Raw genomic sequence first — 16,530 nt, forward strand, 5'->3', positions numbered from 1 at the left:
ACACACGCACACACACGCACACACACACACACACACACACACACACACACACACACACACACACACACACACACAGCCTCAGGTCGCACCCCTCCCATTAGGCTCAACAAGCAACACAGCCAACACGGCCTTAACACTGCTTTAACACGGGGGGGTGGGGGGGGGCAAGCTGTTGATTCTCTCGGTAGTTTGTTGCATCATTATAAATGTTGATTTTCTTATTAATTTGAACAAAGGCGTATTGTGTGAAATGAGGTTGTTGTGGAGGATTTCAGATTGTTGTTGTTGTTGTTGTTGTTGTTGTGGAGGATTACAGCCCATAATGACCCCTGGTTTCCTTCTATATTCCATAGGACACACATGATCTACTGATGCTGTGCCACAATCCTAAGAACTTTACTCCTAATACACTCCAAACAGGCTGCGCTGGGCTTCACTCTGAGTGAAAGTTCAGTTGGCAAGGATCTGCATCCGTCACGTTCATATGTTAGTTATCCGATCTGCAAATGAGCAGTTCCCTCTCTTGATCCATCTGCCAATGGAAGCTATGGTCTGTCCTACTGTTGAGAGGCACACAGCCCCCCACCCCCCTCCCTCCCCTCCTCTCTCTGTCTCTCCCTCCTCTCTCTCTCTCTCTCTCTCTCTCTCTCTCTCTCTCTCTCTCTCTCTCTCTCTCTCTCTCTCTCTCTCTCTCTCTCTCTCTCTCTCTCTCTCTCTCTCTCTCCCTCCCTCCCTCCCTCCTGTAGTCCTGTGGCAGTGTTAAGCTGTAAACGTGCCTGCCACAACGATCCAGAGAGAGGAAATAGAGGGGGCCATGTTGCTGTGTGTGTGTGTGTGTGTGTGTGTGTGTGTGTGTGTGCGCGCGACACGCACGCATGGTTGTCATCCATTCATCCCCGGCACAATGCGTTTTGTTGAAGCGCTTCGCACCTTTGGACTACTAATTATAACAGTAAATTACCAGGATTTACGAGTTACAGTAAATCACTGAGTTGATCTGGACAATACGCCTCCTCTCTCTCTCCTCCAGCCCAGGGGCCTGCCCCCCAACGCTGTGCCCAGCGCCAGGCCTCCATCCTGGGCCATTAATGTCACTCAGGATGGTGGCGCTAGGAAAACAAAGACCTGCTTTAAGACCCGGCCAGTGGAACCTTTAAAGGCCTTTACACAGCGGAACCCTGCTTTGAACGTGTGGGCATTAATTGTGATGTATTGTACAAAGGTTTACAAGCCACTAATCTCACGTAGGAGAGAAGAGGAGGAGTGAGGGAAGGAGGGAGGGAGAGAGAGAGATAGAGAGCGAGAGAAGGAGGGAGCGAGAGGGAGTGAGGGAGAGAGAGAGGGAGAATGACGAGCGTATCTAAAGGAAGGCTGGTTGCTTGGCTTGTAAAGTAAGAAAAGAGAGCATCTCTCCTGCCACACACACACACACACACACACACACACACACACACACACACACACACACACACACACACACACACACACACACACACACACACACTCTCCCCACACACACATCCCTCTCTCCGTTTCCCTCTCACTCACATACTAGCACTGATGTGATTGTGTGTGAATGAGAATGTGTGTGGTTTGTGTGTGTGTGTGTGTGTGTGGTTTGTGTGTGTGTGTGTGTGTGTGTGTGAGAGAGAGAGAGAGAAACAGAGAGAATGATGTGTGCCATAATGGAGTATAAGTAGTTTCCCAAACAGAGCAGAGCCCTGCTGACTGAAAAAGATCTCCAGCAGCTCAAGGAACTGGAATATATTTAGATTAAGTCCTTTCTTTCCCATGGCTGTGCTTAGGGTTAAAGGGATAGTTCACTCAAATGTTGTTTCTATTTGTACTGCCATAAGGTCCAATTCCTATGGTAGTCCCTGCTCTGTCCTTAGTCTGCATCAGTGAAACCAAATGCTCCTCTACCCTCTATAGCCTCCACAACCAAGCCTCTAGCCCCTAGCCTCCAGTACCAAGCATCCGGCCTCCAGAACCAGGCCTCTAGTCTCTAGCCTCCAGAACCCGGCCTCTAGTCTCTAGCCTCCAGAACCAGGTCTCTAGTCTCTAGCCTCCGGAACCAGGCCTCTAGCCTCCAAAACCAGGCCTCTAGCCTCTAGGCTCCAGACTCAAGCCAGCTTGAGATCTGAAGAGAGTATTCTTCTCCTCAGGGTCGGCCATTGTTGAGCGGCCTGCTAAATATTGACTGTTCCCAGCTCTCAGAGAGGAGGGGAGGGATGAGAGGAGGAGAGGGATGAGAGGATGAGAGGGATGAGAGGAAGTGGTGCTATGGAGAGGTCAGGGAGACACAGGCGTCCTTCCTAGAAGAAGCATTCTTTATATCCTCCCTCTTTACCTTAAGTTAATCCATTTGAATAAAGAGAGAGGGGGGGAGAGGGAGAGAAGTAGAGACAAAAGGAGAGAGAGAGAGAGAGGAAGAGAGAGGGAGTGACAGAGTGAAGGAGAGAGGAGAGAGAGGGAGAGACAGGGAGTGAGAAGGGGGGACTCTAAAGAGATGTTTACACGGACCACCAGCAGAACTGACACAAAAATGGACCAAAGCTGAGCCCCAAAGCAGCAGACTGAGGAGACCAGATGACCAGGGTGCTGGAGAGACCAGAAAATTAGGAGGCTGGGGAAACCAGAGGACTGGGGGGCTGGGGAGACCAGAGGACCAGGGGTCTGGAGAGACCAGAAGATTGGGGGGTTGGAGAAACCAGAGCACTGGGGTGCCGGAGAGACCAGAAGATCAGGGGGCTGGAGAGACCATAACCAGCGATCTGGAGAGACCAGAGCTGGGGCATGAATACATTCCCATTCATCTGGAACCCCGCTCACCCTCAGGGGATATCAATGAACGCGAGAAATCTGTCACTAAAAACAACCGTCGATGAAGAGAAAGGAAGCCGGAAAATTATCTGTGGAAATAAAACAGGACAACAAAAAAAACAGAAGAGGAACCAAAAGCTCTCGAGTCGGAGAGAGCAGCAGCCCCAGAGTTTGGCTATCTGTTGCTGAACAAATAAACCCGCCCCATCGGGCTATGACAGGACCAGGGGGTGAGGTGTCAAACCCAGATGACTCCACTTCCTCCTCTGTCTGAGGCTGCTGTCGGCCGACCAGAACGAGTCCTCCTCCACAGCCCCCAGCACACTGGGAAACATTCACCCAGGAGAGACTCGCTAGCTCCTGGCTGTTTGGGTTTGAATGTGTTAAAGCAGCGAGTGCCGCTGTCGACAGTGTGTGTGTGTGTGTGTGTGTGCGTGTGTGTGTCAGAGACATCTGAAGCCTTTTAACACATGACTAACTCTACTCAAAACTATTCCCCTAGATCAGAAAACAGGTGAGATGAGTTCAGACACCCAAGCGTGACAATAATAACCTGAAACTTTAACAGAAAAAGTACCCCGATTCTAACCATCGCAACTAACGTGTTTTGGCTCAATGGTCAAAAACAAGGGTGTTCCCCATCCATTCCGCCAAGAAACCTCATTGTAGAGAATGTTATCAAAACTAACAAATCATAAACTTTAACTGCAACATCTGACACTCATCTAGACTCTGGAGGGAACAAAGAAACCACAGAGTAAGACCTCTCTCGATCTCTCACCCCTGCTCTTTCTCTCTGTCTCTTTCCAGCCCTCTCTCTCCATCTCTCTCTCTCTGCATCTCTTTCTCTCTCTCTCTGTGCCAGGAGGATTGTTCAGCGCTGGCATCAGACTGCCCAGAGGGGAGCAGACTGGTGTGTAGATAAACATCCAACCCTTCATTAGTGTAAAGCAGTGTATGACCTAAGGCCGTAGGTGGGGACAGCACCAACACTTTAACAACTCTGACATGATCAAAGCAGCTCCGCCCTAGGGGGGGGGTTAAATCAGAGCCTCTTTCTCTATATCTCTCTCTCTGTTTCCTTCCTTGCTCTCTCTCTCTCTCTCTTATTTTCTGTCTCTCGATCACGATCACCACTGAGTGGAAGAGGGTTGGTCGTGCTCTATTGAATGTTAGTTGGTGACTTACTGGGATCCATGTTTGCCACTCCAAACACACACACGCACGCACGCACACTTTCTCACACACACACAGCTTGGTGTTGGGTATGCGGGCCTTATTAGCGCAGACTCATTGCAGCTGTGCAGGAAAAGAGGTGTGGCGTAGCGCTGGCTGAGTCTGAATCAACACCAGACTCTGTCCTACCCTACAGACCCAGCTGCTCTGCCTCACCCCACCACACACAATACTGTCACGCACACACACAAAACACACCATAGCACGCACACACACACACACACACACACACACACACACACACACACACACACACACACAACACACAATAACACACACACAAACCTGTTTGTTTGTCTGAAACATTGTATGGAATAAAAAGAAAGTCAAAGCAAGCTGTACTAGTCAGCATCTGGCATGACCCCTTCAGCAGGTTAAGCTAAGAATATCTACTCTGGGGGATAGAACTGTGTGTGTTTGAGTGTGTGTGTGTGTGTGTGTGTGTGTGTGTGTGTGTGTGTGTGTGTGTGTGTGTGTGTGTGTGTGTGTGCATGCGTGTGTGTTTTGAAGGTGTAGAGCAGAACAGACAGCGTGACCAGTAGGTAAACAGGTTCACCTGGTGCTTCTCATTGACCCAGTTGTAGCAAAAGGAGGAAAACCATGTTGAACTTTTCCTGGGGGCCTGTCTGGGCACGCCAGCAGAGGGAGGGATGGGAGGAGGAGGAGGAGGAGGAGGGGGAGAGGAGGGCACGCCAGCAGAGGGAGGGATGGGAGGAGGAGGAGGAGGAGGAGGAGGAGGGGGAGAGGAGGGCACGCCAGCAGAGGGAGGGATGGGAGGAGGAGGAGGGGGAGAGGAGGGCACGCCAGCAGAGGGAGGGATGGGAGGAGGAGGAGGAGGAGGAGGGGGAGAGGAGGGCACGCCAGCAGAGGGAGGGATGGGAGGAGGAGGAGGGGGAGGAGGAGGGGGAGAGGAGGGCACGCCAGCAGAGGGAGGTATGGGAGGAGGAGGAGGAGGAGGGGGAGAGGAGGGCACGCCAGCTGAGGGAGGGATGGGAGGAGGAGGAGGAGGAGGAGGGGGAGAGGAGGGCACGCCAGCAGAGGGAGGGATGGGAGAGTGGAGGACGGTAGGGAGGAACGCAGACTGCGTACACATGATAATCCAGTTCAAGAATACGTCGAATCATTTAATCTTACGGAGGTCATCCAATTACACTGTTGATAGCTGCATGGTTGATACAGTAAATACCACATGTTTTTCTTGTAAGATTGGAAGAGAAAGAGAGAAAGACAGCTGTCTTACCGGTGGAATGATACGGGCCAAGGTCGTGATGTCGTTCATGCGTTCAGTTTGAAAAGATCTTCACCCCGGGTGAGCTGTGTTGAGAGAGACAAAGACACAGGGAGGACAAATGATGCACAACTGTTTTTCCGAAGGGAGATATGAGAGGTCTCGGAGCGCAGCCCCGCTGCAGACCTCTCTCTGGCTTTCTCATCAGCGCACGGCGGAGTGGAGTAGCTCAGCTGGCTGATATACTGGACTCTCTCAGCTGTTTGAACCTGATCCTGCGGCACGATGCTTTATGGCTCCCCAACGCCAGACCTGAGCTGAGCAGGAGTAGTACTGTCCGTCTGTCTGTCTCTTTGTCTGTCTGTCTGTCTCTCTGTCAGGCCGCAGACTTTATAAAGAGCTATGTAGAGCGGGTAAACATGCTTCAGCTCAGATCGCAAGTCTCACATGCGACCTCGGCAACAGAAGACGACCTGAAAATGGTGTCTCAGTCAGGTATAAAAGGGCGGCTCAAAACATCTTAACGATTATAGCAGGGGGGGCGGAAAACAAGTGAAGCCACGCAGGGCTGAAAAAACGAGCCGAGCAGGAAAACACACCGTGACGAAAATCTTTTTAATTGGGGGTCGACGCAGCGGAGAACAAACGTGACATTTCCTGGGGGGGGGGGGGGTTTCAAAAGGTCATCAGAGCTCTCTCTGTCCTCTAATGGCTGCCCAGACCCCCCCGCCCCCAACAATGAACTTCCACTTGCTTAAAAAAAAAAGCCTGTGTGTCCCTGTATGCTACGCAGATGACACGACAATACATGATATATGCACCCACAGTTAATGAAATCACTGCAACCCTCAACAAGGAGTTGCACAAAATACTAGAATGGGTTACTACTGTCGCAACAAACTAGTCTTAAACATATTAAAGACTAAGGGCATTGCATTTGGTACAAAATAAATCATTCTTTGAGATCTAGTCCTCAGTTGAATCTGATGCTGAACAATGTGGCTGTTGAGCAGGTAGAGGAAACAAAGCTACCTCCACCCCAGAGACAGCGCATGGCAAGAGGTAATGTTTTTATACAACAGCTACTGAAGTTCCAACTGCACATTGTGATTGGACAGGAGGCGGGGCCATGCCAATAACCACAATATACGAAAGGATAAATCACCGGTAAAAGTATCCCTCCACTTTGATACATTGTATCGATGTGATAGGGATTGTGAGCAATAAACATACTAAAACTGGAAAGGTTTTATTTTTTTAGTTGAAAGGGGACAGACACTTGGGGACACACTTTTATAAAGTTTATATTAGCCGGTAGCTAGCTAGCTTACTTGGTCTGTTTACGTTGTGGACCAGTCCAACTGGCATTAAGTTGCCTATAGCAATAGTAAACAATGGGGAACTATTTTGAAAGTAACACAATTTAGAGAAATTGAACACTACTAACCCATATTTTTCCAGTGCTGTTGTATAAAAGCAAGCACGAAATCGAGCGCGTTATTGCTTTTATACAACAGCATTGCACTGTAAAACAAAAAATTGTGACAAAGATGGGTTTGTAGTTTTCAATTTCGCTAAACTGTGCTGCTTTCAGCCAGCCACCATCCAAAATAGTTCTCCATTGTTTACCGTTTCTATAGCAACAACGCCAGCTGACAGCGTTTATGGAGTTATACCTTTATGGGTGATTTCCCCATTGGTATATCGTGGTTATTGGTATGGCTACGAATGCGTCTTGCCCTATCACAATGCGCGGTTGGAACTAGCTGTTGTATAATGCCTAATTGTAAACTGTCATGGACAACGCATATGATTCTCTCGTTGTAAACATGGAGAGGAATACAGGCTATCTGTTATAAAAAGGTGATCTGCTTTTCTAACACCACACTTGACAAAAACAATTCCTGCAGACTTGAGTCCAGACTCAAGTTTTATCTCATCTAGACTGCTGCCCAATGATATGGTCAGATGCGGCAAAGAAGGAAGCAGGAAAACTGCAGCTGGCTCAGAACAAAGCAGCTTGTCTTGCCTGTCGATGCCCACTGAGGTCTAATGTAAACAACATGCATGTCAATCTCTACTGGTTGAAAGCTGACGAGAGGCTGACAGCATCTCTCCCTGTTTTTCTTAGAAACATTAACTGTATAGAAAATTCCCAAATGTTTATGTAGTCAACTAATAATACCTTATTCAGCTCTACATGCATACCTACCCCACTAGCCATGCCACCAGAGGTTTATTCTTCAACTCTAGAACACAACTCTAGCGCACAATCAAAGCAACGCACAGTATGTATGGTGGCATGGAACTCACTTCCTGCTCAGATTGCTAAAGCACACAACAAAGCAAGCTTTAAAAAACATATGAAGCACCTAATATCCATATGAATGTAAACTCATTTTGTACATTTTATGTATTGAATTTCTTTATTGACAGTGTACTGGTTTACTGCTATAGGAATAACAATGAATATGTAATCTGTTTATGAGAAATAACATTGTGAGTCATACTTTTATGGTTTTTATTTTCATGTGGTTGTTTTGACTGAAAGTGTTGTCATGTTTGATGTTTTGTGTGGACCCCGGGGGGGTATTCCAGAAGGCGGGTTTAGTGAATTCAATTCAATTAAATTAAATCTCTGGGTGAGCCAACTCAGAGTTTCCACTAATGCTGCCTTCTGGAATACCCACCAGGAAGAGTTGCTGATGTTTTGCATCAGCTAATGAGGATCCTAATAACATCCTAAAATCCTAAGAGGAGAGGGAAGGGAGGACAAGAGAGGAGAGAGGAGGAGAGGGGAGAAGAGAGGAGGAGAGGGTAGAAGAGAGGAGAAGAGGAAAGGGGAGGGGAGCGGAGGGGAGGAGAGGATGGCGACAGTGCCACAGAATGAACAGAGAGCCATTGAAAGCCAACATATGGTCCACATCACCAATTACCTGGGTGTGCGGAGATACAGAGAGATGAAGGGTAAGGAGCTGGCGAAGGAGAAGAATGTGATGGGGAGTGACTGATGGGGAGTGTGTGTGTGTGTGGGGGGGGGGGGGGGGTCATTATAATGACGTCCGGTCATGTCAAGGCGAAGTCTATATTAGTCAGAAAATGGAAAACAGTCCTCAAATCATTAAATGCTCTACATAAGACAGCGGGACATGTTAGGTGACAACTAAATCATTCAAACATGTGCTCAAAACAAGTCTTTAAGGCAAAGCCCCCTCTTTGGGCCGACAGTGTATCTACTCATCTCTCTCTCTCTCTCTCTCTGACATGGCCACCACTCTCTCTCTCCCTCTCTCTCTGACATGGCCACCACAATCTATCTCTCTCTCTCTCTCTCTCTCTCTCCCTCCCTCTCTCTCTGACATGGCCTCCGCAAGGGGTGAATGTGAGCCCGAATTCCTCAACCCTAATAAGTTGTTCAACATGAGTCTTTATGGAGCTGAGATATGGTTGGCAGTGTGTTCCAGGCATGTAAGCGTTTACTGTGTCGTCCATGTGGTGTGTATTAGGACCAGGAGGAGGGAACATCATTAGCGGTGGCCCAGGCAATAAATCTGACTCCATCAGTGAAGCAGACAAGCCCACGGTACAGAAACGCACTGGTCTGATGAATAACCACCTGGTGTTTGTGAAGGAACGGCGACTTAACTAGTGAGCGTTTACCTTCTCGCTTTTAATCAAGTTTAGGCCTCTCTACTACCAAAGAGCTTTACTATATCCAGCCCATAGCCCCCAGCCTCAAACCCAGTCCACAGCCTCAAACCCAGCTCGCAGCCTCAGTCCCAGCCCCCAGCCTCAGTCCTCAGCCCCAATCGCAGCCCCCAGGCTCAAACCCAGCCCTCAGCCTCAAACCCACCACCCAGCCCTCAGCCTCAAACCCAGTCCCCAGCCCTAAACCCAGCCCCAAGCCTCAAACCCAGTCCCCAGCCCTAAACCCAGTCCCCAGCCCTAAACCCAGCCCCAAGCCTCAAACCCAGTCCCCAGCCCTAAACCCAGCCCTCAGCCTCAAACCCAGCCCCCAGACCCAGCATGGTGCAGAGCCAATTACAGTGATGATCCTGGGTTGGAGTCTCAGTCAGAACTAATTTCCAAAGGAGTCACTCCAACTCTGCGGGTAAGTTGGAAACCAGGGGGGGAATCTCCCTGGACACATATTTCCTCAGAGAGAGCGAAGGTTATTCATAGTGAATGTGAAATAAGTTACCAGGTTGTCTGTTTTTCCTACTATCAGGCTAGCATTCTTAAACCAAAAAGACCTCGCCAAGTCCTTTTCACGTTTCCAGCCCAATTCAGGGGGAATCATTCCTGAAGAAGAGAACCTGTTGAAGCTTCTGTCTCCCTAAGCCTGTGTTTGCTTTCCAGATGACGAAATAAGACCAGGAATGCCAGCAATGTGGCTGCAGCCCGTCTCCTTTGAGTGAAGGGCATCCTCAGACGCCAGCCAGGCTTCTTTATTCCCGCGCCTCGGGAACTGTAGGATCCTCTGGCCACGTTAAACACTGGCATTCCTCCGCCACAGGGCTCTGTGATCCTCACACACACACACACACACACACACACACACACACACACACACACACACACACACACAGACTGCATGCACATACACACAAACACAAACACACACACACACTGACACATTTCTCTGGCATCGCCTAGGTAACAAAATCCCAAGAGGAAAGGAGAGGATAGAAAAATAACAAATCACCCTGTCTAGAGGGGGACAGGGGGGGGGTTGGAAAACAAGCAGTGGCATGAGAAAACCTTCAATTACTTCTGAATCATAGGAGCTGCTTACACTGGAGTCTCCAATCGCCTGAATAGATAATAAGATACAAAAACACCCTTTGGCTCTTTGTGTGAGGATGTCCCATGTTCAGTCCTCCTGCCCAACACCACCACCAGCCCACCACCACAACCCCACCACCCCTGCCCAACCCCAGCCTCAATACCACCCCTGCCCAACCCCAACCCCACCACCACGCCTGCCCAACCCCAACCCCACCACCGCTGTGTAAAGATGTCAGACAAAGCAGGGTGAAAGCCTTTCTGGAAGCCAAACAAACTATAATCCCACTCCTGCTTTCAAAGATAATTTCTCCATTTTTGCTTTACCTCTATGAGTCACAGCTCATTGGGTTCCTGTTGGCTTACTGTCTTATTCTATTCCTGTGGAAGTCTATCTCCAGCACCTGCTGTAATGTAAAAAACTCTTTCAAGTTCTTTTCAAGTTTAAAGGAAACTCCACAACAGAGCAATCTCCACTATGGGATCAGCTAGCCTATACAGAGCGCTAACCCAAGACTGCAGCCTTGAGAACCTCTGCCATTCACTACAGGATCCATGCCAAAAATGAGTCCAGCACTTTGCATTTCAAGACCCCCCCCCCCTGGCCTGAGCAATGCTTGGCTGTGAATGTACATGCAAAAGAAACTCAATAATTCGGAAAAAACTAACATACACATGAAAGAGCACTTAGGGATGCCTTTTCCTAAAGCGCTTAACAGACAAGGACAGTGAGGGGGGGGGGCGGGGGGGGGGCGGGGGGGGGCATCCAGAGCAGATTAGGAAGAACCACTGCCAAGAAGCATCCCCCCCCCCCCCACCCCCTCACCCTTCTGGAGTCCTATTACAGCTGTTCGATTTCATGCTAGATATGTAAATTGCTCCTGAAACTCACACTGTAGAACCATATGGGCCTCGCTTTACCGAAAGGAAAAAATAAGTGGCTATCATATGACATGGGGATATCAACATGGGAAATCTCCAGTGATGAAAGCTAGTGAGGAGATGGAGGGAGAGAAGCAGGAGGCAACAGCCAAAACAGGCTGAGGTAATCCACTCTAAACAAATCAAATAATCTCCAGGGCTACAGCGGAAAGGAATAGAGCCGGCATTCTGGGTAGAATCAAAACCTCGCCTAATCCCCGACACATCCAAGACATGGCACCCAATCTGTGAAGAGCTTCAGACTTCGGAAATACCTTGACCAAAGAACACCCAACCCCAACGCACACACGCACACACACACACACACACCTGTCACCTTCATTCCTGCACTGCGGGAGCAGCGATCAATCAAAGTATGGATTATGGCGGTAGATAAAGGAGTGAATGGGGAGCGAGCAGACAGGTAAACACCGGCTCCGACAATGAACTCGCTATCAGGAAACATCGAGACTGTTTCAATGGACGTTTGGGGGAGAGGTTCATTCAGGCCAATCGACAAACCTTGAGAGATATGACTCATAGGGAAGCTGATGTGAGCTTCCAGCCAGTGCGCTGGGTGGGCTGGAGAGTGAGGGGGATAAAGATTGGTAACATAACAAAGCTCGATCTGTAATCAGTGACCCCTTGGCACTTCCTGATTTCTCACACCGCCGGCGCCAAAACCCCTCCTCAGAGAATCTCTCCTTCGCATCGGGTGGTTATAACGACTTGCTACTGTAGGTGTTTGGGGGCGACGTGGCTCCCCGGGGCCGCCGGTCCGGGGCCGACCCCGCAGCTGTTCCTGTGTGCACACGTCCTGTCGCTGTTTGTGTTCCCAGGAGAGAGGGACAAAGCACTTCCAGGTCGTCCTCCAGCGTGCCTGCTCATTACCAGGGGTCGGGGGTCTGGTGACCCCCCCCCCTCCCACCTCCGCTCCCTGGGAGCGTGAGGGAGGGGGGGAGAGGGGCCTGATGACGGAGGGGGAAAGAGAGAGAGAGAATGGGGGAGAGTGAGGAGGCTAGGGCGGAGGAAGAGGAGAGAGAGAGAGAGGAGAGAGAAGGAATCTATGGGGGGAGGGAGGGAGAGAGAGAGACTGTTTGACCAGAGGTCTTCACCCTGTCCCATCTCTCAGCCCTCACTTTCATTTGGCCTGCTGGTCCTTCTTCTGACCACGAGACCCAACACTCTATTGTGACATAAATCCCCGTCTGGATAGTCGGGCACTTACTGGGGGCACTTGCCAGGCTTTTAAAACGCCAGCATTAACACATCAATTCCAGATAAGTGGCCCTTGATAAGATTGAGTGTTTTCCTTATTTCCATGAGGTGTGAGGCTGGCATCTGGTACAGGCTTGGGGATGAGCACTGAGAAGACCAGGCGTGTGTGTGTGTGCGTGTGTGTCTGTGCACACGTGTATATATGTGGGTATGTACAGTATGTGTGTGAGGGGAGGAATGCCGATACACTGATACACTGCCATGGATAAGGCCAGGCCTAATCATGACTTCCTGTACTGGAGGAGAGAAGGAAATCGCTAAGGACGACGGTGTGGAGGGTGGTTCTATCTGACGACGGTGTGGAGCATGGTTCTATCTGACAACGGTGTGGAGTGTGGTTCTATGTGACGACGGTGTGGACTGACGTTCTATGTGACGACGGTGTGGAGTGTGGTTCTACGTGACAAAGGTGTGGACTGACGTTCTATGTGACGACGGTGTGGAGTGTGGTTCTATGTGACGACGGTGTGGACTGACATTCTATGTGACGACGGTGTGGAGTGTGGTTCTATGTGACGACGGTGTGGACTGACGTTCTATGTGACGATGGTGTGGAGTGTGGTTCTATGTGATGACGGTGTGGACTGACGTTCTATGTGACGACGGTGTGGAGTGAGGTTCTATGTGGCGACGGTGTGTAGTGACGTTCTATGTGGCGATGGAGTGTGGTTCTATCTGTGGGGGTATTTAGCGGGAGTACAGTGTAAACCATTATGCTTGGGGGAGGGCGAGATGGAGAGGGAAGGGTGCCAGCATCTGGTTTCTGTAGTCCACGGCTCTCTGGTCTCTCTGACAGACTCGCTCTCTGACTCAATCAGGGATAGCACAGTGGCCACTTGGCAAGGCTGCTGCAAGGCCCCTAAACACACACGCACACACACTCTCTCTCATGTGCCTGTCCATCCCCTTCTCCTCCCTCTCTCCCTCTCACCTTCTTTGTCCTCTATCCCTCCTGCTTTCCCTCCATTCCTCCCTTCTCCTCTCCCTCCTTCCTTCCCTCCTCTCCTTCCTTCCTTCCTCCCTCCATCCCTCTTTCCTCGTTCAGGACCATGTGAACATTCCCAATTACCAGAAACCCGAGAGGCGCGCACGGCTGGACATGGACTTGGATATTCAAAACACCGGGCTAACGAGGGGCCATGCTAAAATGTGATTGAGTGCGTCAGCAGCTCGTTAAAGCCCCTCTCAAGATCAATGTCATTATGAGAGCATTAACACAACACCTTCCGGACAGAGCACAGCCCAGGCGAGGAGGAGGAGGAGGAAGGGGGGGGGGGTAGAGGAGGACCAAGAGTGTGTGTTTCTGCCGACGGACGGACGGAACCCCTTTAAATCAAACAACAAAGAGAGAGTGAGAGCGAGAGAGGGGGTTGGAGAGAGAGACAGAGAGAGAGAGAGAGGGAGAAAGGCAGAGAAAGAGAGAGGGGGGAGACCGAGGCAGGGGGGTGGAGGGAGAGCGAGACTGAGAGGAAGAGGAGTGGAGGTTTCCCAGCCCCAGCTGTCTTCCACCAGCTAGGACAACAAGCTAGACAGCTCAGAGGAAGGAGGATGTCAACATATACAGGCCTGCTCACGTGGTGATGATGCACCCCATACATCCACTCTGATAGGCTACAGTACTACAGCTAAAGGCTCTGATTGGCTAAAGTAGCATGGCTAAGGGCTCTGATTGGCTACAGTAGCACGGCTAAGGGCAACATAAATCAAAATAAAGGGGAAGTTGCTTTGACCTTGAAGCTTTGAAAATGTAATTTAACTGATCATTACAAAAACAAAGCTGTTTCTGGTTTTGAGAAGGATGGAGAGAGAGAGAGAGAGGGAAAGAGGGAGAGAGGAGAGAGGGAGAGGGAGAGGGAGAGAACGGCGGTAAGCATGGTGGAAGGGGGGTGGGGGTGAAACTGAAAGCACAAAAAAATAAGTTTTGGAGTCTCCCAAAAAATAATTGAGACTATTTTGTTTATTAGCTGTAGTAAGAGGAAGTTCATGTATCCAAACTAATGTGGTTGTGGGTGAATGGTGATTTATTATAATTGTTTTCCTAATAGACGGACCTTTGGATTATTGGGGAAAAAAGTGGTGGACCTTTAGGATTTGTATTTGAGTAGGGCTGGGTTTAAAAAATTGATTCATCGATTCTGAATCGATTCATGAATCCCAAAATCAATCTTTTATTTAATAAATGAATGAATAAATGAAGGAATGAATAGTTCATTAATTAATTAAATGATTCATTCATTCATTCATTTTTGGAAATCAGTATCGATACCCAGCCCTAGTATTGATGTGTTGCATAACTTGGCAGTCATGTAATTAAGGTTACAGCAAAAAAAAAGAAAAGGTTTTAGTAACACTAACCGGTCTAGAGACACTCATACCATCAGTGTCTATAACCAGCCTATGATCAAATAGGACACACCTCACAGCTCCCATAAATGAGAATGTGATTGACCCTGGAGATAAGACCCCACCAATCACCCAGGCCAGGCCCCAGAGAGAGCTCCACAAACCCAGCCAGACGGGCCCCTGCTGAAGCTTCTGAGGGCCAGAAACTCAGTGTTTAAACACCAGACAAGATGGCACAGCTAAGGACAGGCCTGGCCTGGTTCATTAGACAACTGACACACACCAGCCCAGACCGAGGTGTTTGTGTGTGTGTGTGTGTGTGTGTGTGTGTGTGTGTGTGTGTGTGTGTGTGTGTGTGTGTGTGTGTGTGTGTGTGTGCGTGCATGCATGCATGTGTGCGTGTTGGTTTATTCAAGTTCAAATACTATAGGTATATATACTTGTCATATATACGGGCTACAGGTACAATGTACAATCTGTGTGTGTGTGTGTGTGTGTGTCTACGTGCACATGTGTGCATGCATGCATATGTGTGTGTGAGAGAGAGAATGTGTGTGCGTGTGAAAGAGAGAGAGAGAGAGAGAGAGAGAGAGATAGAAAGAGAGTGTGTGTGTGTGTCTGCTTGGTAACAGGCCAGGTGCCTTGTTTCGTGGCAGCAGAGATGACTACATGCGTCCAGGTCTGATGAGGTCACGTGACCATGAGCTGCCAGAGGAGGGTGGGGTGGAGCCGACGTCAACACACACAATACTCAACCCCCCCACACACTCCCCATCTCCCAGATGGTTCTCGAAGCGCCCTTGACATTCTGTGAGAAGGCCATCAGCCGTATCACCAGAGAGAGGTGAGGTAAGAGTAAGACTACTGCCTCGCTGCCAAATCTGTGTGTCTGTCTCTGTGTGTGTGCGTGCGTGTGCCAGTAAAAAGCTGGCTGGCCACGAGCCCTCGGTTATGAAAGGCCTTTGTTTCAAAAGACAAAGAAAAAAAGAGAGGACTAAACTCTCCGACAAAGAGAAGTCATGAGCTATCTGAGGGGAGAAAAACGCCTTGTTGGACCAAACGTCGGGCCGTGGCTGTTCACTGTTATCAGCTACACAGAGCTGGGAGGAGCAAGCAGGAGAACAGCTGGTCAGAGTCACAGCAGACTCAAAACTGTTCCAGGGTGCATTTCTCAACGATTGACAACCTCTTAAATCCCGCCCCCTATACTGTCAACATGTCATCTACCTTAAAGGGTTCCACATATGCTAAACTCAATCGAAAATGTATTTTTCACCCTCATTTCGGTTTTTGAGAGTCTTACTGATATGCCCAGTCCCAATTCCTAACACTCGCTGCTCTCTCTGTAATGCCTGTGAGCGCTTTCCTCCCCTCCCCCCTCCTATCAATTGCTTCATTTTCCGGAAGTGGGGGCCCTGACATCACGTTTTTTGAGAATTTGCATACTTCGCCCCTGATTAGCATATTTAGATTGTTGCGTAGGCCACCTTATCATTTACCTAGCCTCGCGTCTCCAGTCTCTCCTACGAGGATGGACATTAAATTTGGTAAACGGTGCCATGTCCTTGGCTGTTCTCTAACAAACAAGCCTCTCCACTCCCTCCCACGCGATGAAAGAAAGGATAAGTGGTTGAATTTTATTTATAATTGTAATATTCCCGAAACCCTTCCTAAATCAGTCTTAGTGTGCGCTGCGCACTTTACTCGCGAATCGTTCATAAATCTCGGCCAGTTTGAACAAGGACTTGCAAAGTTCCTGCTTCTAAGGAACGATGCTATACCAACTGTTCGTGAAGACGCTGAAACTGTAAGTACAAAAATACCAAACTCCACGAGTTGTGCTTTGTGTGTGTGGATGGTGGCTGTTGTAGCCGGCGCGCTAACGTTAGTATTATTCTAACAGGCACTTAGATTGT

The 16,530-nt window shown here is 49.3% G+C and overlaps 1 protein-coding gene across 1 annotated transcript in view; it reads right to left on the minus strand.

The window, feature by feature from the left end:
- Positions 1–5,305, minus strand: part of disp1 (dispatched homolog 1) — a 46,357-nt gene extending 41,052 nt beyond the window's left edge. Inside the window, exon 1 of the mRNA XM_084439330.1 lies at positions 5,300–5,305. The gene's annotated coding sequence lies outside the window, so the exon portion shown is untranslated. The remainder of the gene's footprint in view (positions 1–5,299) is intronic.
- Between the last annotated feature and the right edge of the window lie 11,225 nt (positions 5,306–16,530).

The sequence above is a fragment of the Borostomias antarcticus genome (assembly GCF_949987555.1).
Source record: "Borostomias antarcticus genome assembly, chromosome: 6".
In the NCBI taxonomy this organism is placed as follows: domain Eukaryota; kingdom Metazoa; phylum Chordata; class Actinopteri; order Stomiiformes; family Stomiidae; genus Borostomias; species Borostomias antarcticus.